Source organism: Erpetoichthys calabaricus, chromosome 1, assembly GCF_900747795.2.
Source record: "Erpetoichthys calabaricus chromosome 1, fErpCal1.3, whole genome shotgun sequence".
Lineage (NCBI taxonomy): Eukaryota > Metazoa > Chordata > Cladistia > Polypteriformes > Polypteridae > Erpetoichthys > Erpetoichthys calabaricus.
The window spans coordinates 195,061,518-195,071,364 of NC_041394.2; the positions used below are offsets into that span (position 1 = coordinate 195,061,518).

At 34.8% G+C, this 9,847-nt stretch overlaps 1 protein-coding gene across 2 annotated transcripts in view; it reads right to left on the reverse strand.

The window, feature by feature from the left end:
• Window positions 1-8,345, reverse strand: part of LOC114658510 (monocarboxylate transporter 2-like) — a 122,128-nt gene extending 113,783 nt beyond the window's left edge. The window contains exon 1 of one of the 2 annotated variants that reach the window (XM_028810576.2): window positions 8,035-8,345. The gene's annotated coding sequence lies outside the window, so the exon portion shown is untranslated. Of the gene's footprint in view, window positions 1-7,277; window positions 7,383-8,034 lie in introns of those variants that run through there. The other variant, XM_028810579.2, reaches the window with a different exon arrangement.
• Window positions 8,346-9,847: the final 1,502 nt, after the last annotated feature.

Here is a 9,847-nt window from a genome sequence, read left to right on the forward strand (position 1 = left end):
GGACATGTGCAGAGAAGAGATGCTGAGTATATTGGGAGAAGGATGCTAAGGATAGAGCTGCCAGGCAAGAGGAAAAGAGGAAGGCCTAAGCAAAGGTTTATGGATGTGGTGAGAGAGGACATGCAGGTGATGGGTGTAACAGAGCAAGATGCAGAGGACAGGAAGATATGGAAAAAGATGATCAGCTGTGGCAACCCCAAATGGGAGCAGCCATAAGAAGAAGAAGAAGGTTATAAGCAGATACAGTAAGTAAATAGCTAGACAGGATCAGTTTTTGATTGAATATGGTCACGTGTACAAATGTGCCTTGAAAGAAGCTTATGTTTCAATTTGCACTGGCTCCTTCTTTACTTATTATTTAATCCCTACAGACACTTACCACCTGAGACCATACATAAGATAAACATAATGCACATATATCCATAGAGTGTATCTAATCAAACATGGGTGTATACCAAGAACAAGTCTTAAGATGGATACTAGTCCAACTGTGAGCACACTTACACATATATACACTTCACTACACTGAAAAAAAAAATCAATGAATTCATGAGTTAAAATTAATTCTTATCTCCAGATTTTTTTGTAAAGAGATCTACTCACATTTAAAAACATATATATATATATCAAAAATTTTTATTTTCTTGTATACCAGACAACAATATTACTGGAACAAGCTAACTAAAATTTAAGTAAGCTTCTGATTGTGATAGACTGTCTACAGCCAAAAGAACTCCTAAAAAGACTTCAATTCAACATATAAATGAGTGTGGAGAGCACATAATAACAAAAACTGTTGCAAGTCAAAAAAACATTTTGTAACATCAAATTATACATTGGTATTTAAAGACATCAATAGACAAGTGGTAAAAGTGAACAAACATTGTTGCAGGCTATACAACTTTCAGTTTCTAACTGCACGTCTCAAGGAATTACTGTTACAGAATGTTTTAACATTGTTTTAAGCACAATGCTTATCCAAACTTTTTGCTGTTGTCATGCCATAAAGTAATGCCGTAGCAAAATGACAGAAAGATATCACAGCAGACAGAAGTACTTCTCAAACACATGGAGCCAAGTAGCTGAGTTTGTCTACTTGTGTGTGTGTGTGTGTGAGACTGTCTGTCTCTTCTTCCATAGTGCTCATTACAATGTGCAAATTAATCGTTAAGCGTCAGCTACTTTGTGCTACTAATCTCCTGAATAAAAAACAGCAATCTTAACTTTTTATATTCTCTTAGTGTCAAGTGTTATTTTCTTTTCTTTTTTTAATTTATTGTGCTGTCTTCCTAAAACCCCGGAGGTTTAAAGTGCACAGACTGAAGAATTTGGGGGTAGGTGGTTTAGGAAGAAGCCCAATGTGAGTAACCTGCAGTGGCAAATTTCTCTGCTCTTCACTACAAACTTTTTAACAGGTTGTCCCCCATCTGAGAATCACTTCAGGCCTTGAAAGACTATTGTTTAGAAAATCTGTGAATTGAGACATTCAGTATCAATTAGTTTTGAAAGCATCACCAACATATTCCCTTAAAAATATAATACAACAAAAGTGTAATGTTTACAGATGCAGGTTTCCAAGTGTAACAATTATATAACTGTTTCCTTATACTGTCACAATAAAATATCAGAACAATTTATTATTATTTTAATTCTCTTAGGTATAGGAGACAGACAGAGATACCTCAGACAAAAAAGTAATATTAAGTAGAGCAAGCTTAAGCAAAATCAAGAGCAATTAAATGTTTATTTATACTAAGAAAGTAACTTTCACATCTTTTGAGTCATATTCAAATTTTGCCTCAATAAGGCCTCTTGCAGTCTCAAAGCTGTGGAACCCAGTTATAAAGAGAACTGCTTAAAGAAAATCCTTATTTTTACAGTTCTCCATTATCAGCAAACTCTGCCACTAGGTGTTTTATACATAAAATGAAAATAAAATACTTCAAAAATAGTAAACATCACAAGGAAGTACTGAGACATGGGAAAACCTGCTAAAGTTCTGGCATAAAATCAAATTTTAAAATAGCAACCTGCATGTACAGTACATATGAGCCAAGTGTCAGTTCTAGAGTCAGCATTGGAATGGTGGATAGAAGAAAGTCTATTTAAAGTGGTGGCTCTGAGGCTAGAGATCTGCACTGGCAATCGGAAGGTTGCCGGTTCGAATCCCGTCAATGCCATTAGGGACTCTGCTCTGTTGGGCCCTTAAGCAAGGCCCTTAACCTGCAATTGCTGAGCGCTTTGAGTAGTGAGAAAAGCGCTATATAAATGCAAAAAAATTATTATTATTATTATTAAAGAGGAATTTAACAGATGTGAACATTTTAAAATAAAAGCCTCCTTTATGATTAATTTTGAGTCCTAAAATATCAATGTTAACCACTCAAATTTAAACAGAAAACTTATTTAGTTTATAAAGGATTCAAAATGGTTGAACAAAAAGCAAAAAAAAAAAAAAAGGTAACAATATATGCACTACAGACATCCTTTGCTTTATAGAGCAGCTTCAGTCCTCCTTTAAAAGTCTTCATACAGGTCCTGAATTGTATCATTCTTCAGAGAAGAAAGGCTCCCACTTTTTTGAGAAATAAAGGAATATACTTCACAATCTGCACTCAACCACTTTCCATAAAGGTTCAATAAGGTTTAGATCAGATCTAGTGATTACAGAGGACATTGAAACCTTCTGAATACATCTAGATATCCATGAATCTTCTCGTGAATTAGTTTAGCATTCGGGGGATGGGAGTTGGGATTAACCTGGTTCTCCCTATGTCAGCATGGGTTTCCTCTCATTGTCCAAAGACAAGTAGATTAAGTGGAATGATTGTGTGTGTGTGTGTGTGTTTGTGTGTGTGCGTGTGTGTGTGCGTGTGTTTGTGTGTGTGGTCTCCCTGAAATGGACTGGCACCCTATCCCCAGATTATGTGTATTTGTTCATTAGATACAAACAGTTACTGAATGGCATTAAAGCCATAAATTCCAACATTGTATAGCTCACCACCTACAGTTTTTGTTTAGACTGATTCTCATAGATACTGACTCAATTCTGGGTTAATTTCTGAAGGTGCAGTGTTTAGCAGCTATCCTGTGAATTGTCAATTGATGTCTGTAAGTGAGCTTCACCTTGCAACCACTGTTTCACTTTCCTGTAATATGTTCATGTTTGGTAAGTGCTGTAATTTTTTTGTTGAGACTGCTCTCTTTGACACATAAAAAAAATCAGTTTTTGTGATCTTGGGCAATGACAACTTGACCAATTTGCAGCTCTGCTTTTAGACTTGTGTTGTTTAAAAAAAAATTATCAACATATCACTGTGTTAATTATCAGACTTCTTTTATTGCTGACACATACTACTAATTGGTAATCAACCTATTATTACTCACCTTTGCATCTGCAGTTGTAATTGACATTTAGTTACTTTAAATTTAAACTTTTTTGTGTGGTGTTTCCACTAATTTGGCCACCCCCTGTATCTTTCAGATAAGCAAGCTAACGGTTATATTTTCCCTTTGGCTTCCAATTCCTGCAACTATATGAAATTTCACAAGACAATGAAAAAATAATACTGGAAAGGTCAACCACATTATTTTATGAAGAGCACTTAACAATTTACGTTCTTCAAAAAATGTGCTTGAAGACGACACCAATTCTAGTCTAAACTAGAATAAGTCACTTCAGAGCAGTAACAATGCTAAGCAGGAGAAAGGTTACCTATAATTATTAGGAAACTGGATATGCAAAAAGGCATGTGACACATCTATAAACATACATCTCATGACTTGTTTCTCTTGTCCTAAATTATATGTTAAAGACAACAGAGGTTAAAGAATGTATGGCTTCATACCAGAGTTTTGAAAATTTAAGACGCTAAAACTTTACAATTAACATCCACAATAGAACTACTGTGCTTTTGGCCTCTCTGTGCAGGAGACTTAGATATTATACATTCTGTGTTATGTTTCAGTTCTTTCTAGTGTATCATTTTGAAAAAAATATGTCTGTTTTGTTTTTATCGTTGTGTGTTGTGTTTTTTAACGGTGAGTAGATTAACCTGTGTAACCATATTGATTATGAAATATCACAAGCATTATAAAACACATGGGTGAAATCCACATGTTTGGAACTCTGTGCATAGTTCATAAAGCTGGTCCCAATTGGTCCAAGAGGTGACTAGGTCAAACATATATATTTTTAACAATAATAAATCAACAGATATATTATCCCAATAACCCACCCATTTTCAAAGTTTGCTTTCTGCATTGCTTTTAAAAATAAGTGCAACATTTTGACTGCCAAACAGATAGATAGATAGATAGATAGATAGATAGATAGATAGATAGATAGATAGATAGATAGATAGATAGATAGATAGATAGATAGATAGATAGATAGATAGATAGATAGATAGATAGATAGAACAGGTACTCTATCTATCTATCTATCTATTTGTCTCAAGAGGCAATGAAGTTTTTTAGAACACTATAAAAACACTATAACAAACAACAGCCTCCTCAAAACAAGAAAAAATATTTGCCTTGATGAACACACTATCATTTTGCATATGGTATATGTGCATTTAAGTCTTTGATATTTCAATTTCAGCAGTATTCTTACATGTCCATATAAGTGATTGTCTAGTGAAAATGATTCTATATAACCTACTTGAAAAGTGGTGCAATAATATAAAATGGTGATATTTGTGTCCCTTTTGTAGGAGAGAACAGGGTGTGTGAAACAGTTATTTTCTTAAAATATCTTCTCTGGACTTAATTACATACTCACAATATGCATTACTCCTACAGCTTTATAATTCAAAATAATGAACTGTATCATTGGAATCATGCAGCTGGCGCAAGCATTTACATGAAAGTTCATTTTAACAAAAACAAAAACAAAAAACAAAAAACAAAAACAAATTGTGAGTCTTCCCAGTTTGAATTAGGATTAAAGATATCCACTAAAATACTCTTAACCTTAAATGAACATTCTCTATATGTTTAGAACAAGATTGTAAAGACACATATGCATGTAAATAGTTTACCTTCTGTTTTTTAACTGTTCAATACATCTAATAATAATATGCAAACAATTAATTTTGGAAATATATACTCAAATTTCCTAATTAAACTGCATTATCATTTCATTATCAATATTTTTTAATACATGTCTACTAATTTTAAATCATACAAAATCTCCTAACTATAAGGTATACCAACACATCCACTGAACATCAGAACAAGTCAAGTCCATCGAAACATTTATGGTTGTTCTATAATACTAAACCTTGCACATTGACTAGTAAACAGTCAGATAACAATCATTATCTATATTTTATATGACCTTTTAGTGATTACACCATTAAAAGGCACTAAATATTTTAAACTATGTGTCTTTCCTTGTCAGAGAATATCTTCATCATGTACGTCTTGTGTGGATGGTAAAATATTTGTTACACGGGGGTGTGAACTTTGTGGTTAAATGCTTTGTGGCATTCATATAGTATACCAGCATTTTTTTATCTCAAAAAATTCATAACAGCAAGGTGCCTTACAAACAAACTTAGTTGACCCTTATAAAAGATTTACATCATTATTACACCTAAAATACCTCTGTTACATTTGCTAACATGACATTTGCAATACCAACAATGTTTTTTTGGCAACAGCTCTATAATGAGGGTAAAATTTCCAGCTCTTATTAAGATCATCCTGTATATTATTCTTATGCAAATCTTTCTGAACAGAACTATTTACCTGTCTTAGTAATGTACTTTCTCATAGTGATGTCATTTTTAAAATCTTTAATTCTTTCTCTATATATTTGTATCCTTTCTAACTAACATCTAATAGCTCTGGTTAAAATGTATGAAATAAATGCCTCTTTTGCCTGCACAGATATGCAAATATACTACTTGAGCAGTAAAGTTCTTTTTCAGTCTGTCAAATACTTCTGTCTATAATGTTGGGAAATGTCATCATAACCCAGGAATGTGTTCTACAAAATGAATACATCTTGTACATCCTGTTCTCATGACAAGGTTTTTCAATCATTTATTCTCAATGTATTCTTATTCTGATTTAGGGTCATTGGTAACTGGAGCTTTTTCGAGCAACATCAAATTCATCATAGAAACCAGCTCAGAAGAGGGCACCACTCCACTGAAGAACAGAATCACTTGATCATTTTGATATCACCCATTTACAATGACCAGTCAACCTAAACTGTGCAATCTTTTAAGTGAATTTTGCTTTATCATATTTTTTCTGTTTAACACTTCACCTGAGTATGTGGACAAAAACAATAATTTATCAGTGCACAAAAACAGTTTACTGGGTAAATCTGAAATGGCCTGTGATGGGAGTCTGGGCGTTACCAGCTATGGAACTGATTTTCAGTCCAGAGTTATTCCCTTCCATTCAATCTTTGTCTCCAGAATGGAATGTGGCTTCCTGTGGTCTTGTACTGGGAAAAGCAGGCTTACAAAAAAGATATTTAACAAAAAAACATATTTGTCCTACATTGATGTCAGTGATCATGAATTGAAAGGGTTTACAATAACACAGTTCTGGCTTGACCACAAGGCAAAGTAAAACTAAAGCACTAATGTAGTTGCCCTAGGCCTGGAATCCTTGTGACTCTTTAGCAGAAAAAAGGGAGATCAACAAATGGATGGATGCACTCAACTTCACACCTGTTTTTGAGCTCTGCAGCAGAAATATGGTACTGCATTTATTCTATGCAAATGTACACAGTAAATTGTATTTATGTACATATGGTGTTTTATTAAATGCACAACACTACAAAAAAAATCAATAACAAAACTATTGATAGTCTTTTAAGTAAATACCATATTCATGCTTTCTTCCTCAAGATGTTGTTAGCAGAAAGAATTACATTAAACAGGCTTATATATATATATATATATATATATATATATATATATATATATATATATATATATATATATATATATATATACACACACACTTTTTTAACAAGTTTGCTTTGAAAAACAAGGTGATTTAACATGCACCTACTCACTGATATTTAAAGTAAATAAAAACAGTGGACATCTTACACTTTCAAGTCTTCATAATTAAACACAACTCAAGAAAAATTTGTAAAGTATAATTTATAGGGAGACAATATAACGGTGCAGAGCAACTCTCTACACCACAAAGATTTAAAATCTTCTATTTACAATTAACTTTACATAAAGGAACCGCAATTCATAAATGGTGTAGTGATAAGGAAAAAGTATTTTAAAACTCACGAAAGAAAGGTTACTGGCCAAGGAAAAGCCAATAGGACTGCTCGGGGAGAGGATCTTAACGCAGATGTTGAAGGGCAGGTTTCTAGTACAATTGATCGTCAAATGACGCCATGATCCTATTTGTATAATTGAAGCGTCACAGGAGGAAATGATATACTATTGGATGAAAAGTGGGCCCGGCTTGGGGGCGTGGAATATTCGCATTCACTTCTGTGTTGATTGACGTAAGACGCCTCTGACAAAAAAGGCTGCGGCATCACTACAATAGAACTGCCCAGCCTCTTTTCTCCATCATGTATGCATTATTTATCACTATTTCTTGCTCAGAAGGTTAATAGAGCGGATTTAGCCAGTACAGCCCTATTAGACTCAATAAAGATAAGAACAATAAAATGATCTCAGGCATCGCTGCAGTACTGGCATCAACTGTGAGGTGCTTTACATCGATTGATGCTATGAGAGTCATTCGTGTCTGTGTACCCTGCGGCTTTGTTTTGTGCGCTGTATATTCGAACAAAGAAGAAAACAAAAAGCTTTAATTTCAGTGCCTGATAATACAAATATAAACTCCAACTTGGGAAATATTACTAAAAGAGAACAGCGGTCTTTTTGCTGTCTCCACCTTGAATTCTGTGCAACGTCATGCCGTCAATACAGCCTGGCAAAAAAAAACCACCAAAAAAAAAAAAAAACACTAATTTAATTTAGCCAGGCAACCCAAACGCGTAATGGACAAATGAAAATCATCACACTTTACCTTTTGGTTTGAAAATGTAAAGACTGTGTCTTCAGCTGTGGTCCTTTTGGCCGCTGACCTTGCTCGTGTGTTGAGAAAGATACTAAGCCAGTAATCAATTGCAATGTGCTCTAAGTTGAAGGTCGCAGTTTTTATACTGAGGGCGGGTTATTGGCGACCTGTCTAGAGCAGAAATAAAACAGTCTGTTGGTTCATTACACTGTCCCGCACTTGTACACGAAAATAGAAAGCCGAAAAAGAGAAGATGACAATTTAGTACGCAGGCGTGCGCGGTACTCTCCGTGTGCACGCGCTCGACGCCCTGCTACTGGAAGACACATTTGGCTATTTGTGTCACGCGCTCGTGAAACTGTCCTATAGGACTGCTTTTTAAATCCTTTGTCTTTTCTCGTGAAACCCCGCGGCAAATACCAACAGGCATCACCTCTGAGTTTTGTTTATATTGTGTTCTTGGTGTACCTGTAGTAACCAGTAATGCTCATTCGCTGTGATAGCAGTTACTGAGATTCGGTGCTCCAATCGCCAGAAATGTAGAACATCCTATTAAAGACAGTGTTTTTTTTTTAACGCAAGGTAAAACGTAATCTATTGATTTGTTTTAACATTGCTTTTGAATTTCACAGCTGGAATTATCTCTAACTGTGACTTTTAGGTATACAATGTTTTAACTATCTCATCAGACCAACTCCTTCAAATACCCCGGAGAGCCACAATCTATTCTGAAGTCAAAAATGTTGCGACTGTAAGAACTTGAAATCAGTCTGACAAATCAACACTGTCCTAATAAATTAGACATTATGTCTGAATATTTACCTTTTAAAGATGATACACTTCGTGCAAAAGTGCCCTAAACGTTACCTTTATTATTTTAAATCATTCATTTGTATTTTAATCTACACAATGTTACGTGGTGGTGATTTTATTAGTTGGAACTCATCAGCAATTGCAACATCTGCCCATGACCAGAACAAGCCTAGGGCCAGTCCTCATTTTTAAGATTCAACATGGGGTTTCATTTATTTATTTTTTCATTTTGTCACCAAATCAACCTCAAACATAGGGAGGCCTATTAAAATTACATTATATACATTAATTTATATGTTATTAGTCGTTCATTAATCAATTTTCCAAACCCTGTTTTTCCAATCGAAGGTAATGGGTGGCTGCACCTGTCCTCACTGAGGAACAGTTTGGTCCACATTAAATTAATAAATATGCACAAAAGTAAATCCATCCATCCATCCATTTTCCAACCCGCTGAATCCGAACACAGGGTCACGGGGGTCTGCTGGAGCCAATCCCAGCCAACACAGGGCACAAGGCAGGAACCAATCCTGGGCAGGGTGCCAACCCACCGCAGACAAAAGTAAATGCATTGTGAAATGTGACAAATAAATAGTTACAATACTGCGTTTGAGCAAAAATAATTGCATGCATAAATTGGTTGTTTCTTATTTCTTTATGTGTTTATTTAATTATTTCTTAATTTATTTATTTCAGTGACACAGTGGATAACATGAAATGCGCCTTGAAATGACAACTGTCACCTGTCAAAGTTGAGAGGGTGAAGTCTATCTGATATGACATTGATTCAATCCTCTTACAGAAACATGAAATGAAAAAAGAGAGATAGGTTAATTTTTACCTTTGCAACTTTTCTCTAATATTGCACCAAGACTGCCATAACCCCCCCCCCCCCCCTTTCCTCTCACACCCCTGTACCTATGTCAGTATGTATAAATCAAGAAAATGAACACCAGTTCTACATATTGACATGTGGCATATCGTTGTGAACCGGGTAATATGAAATGTT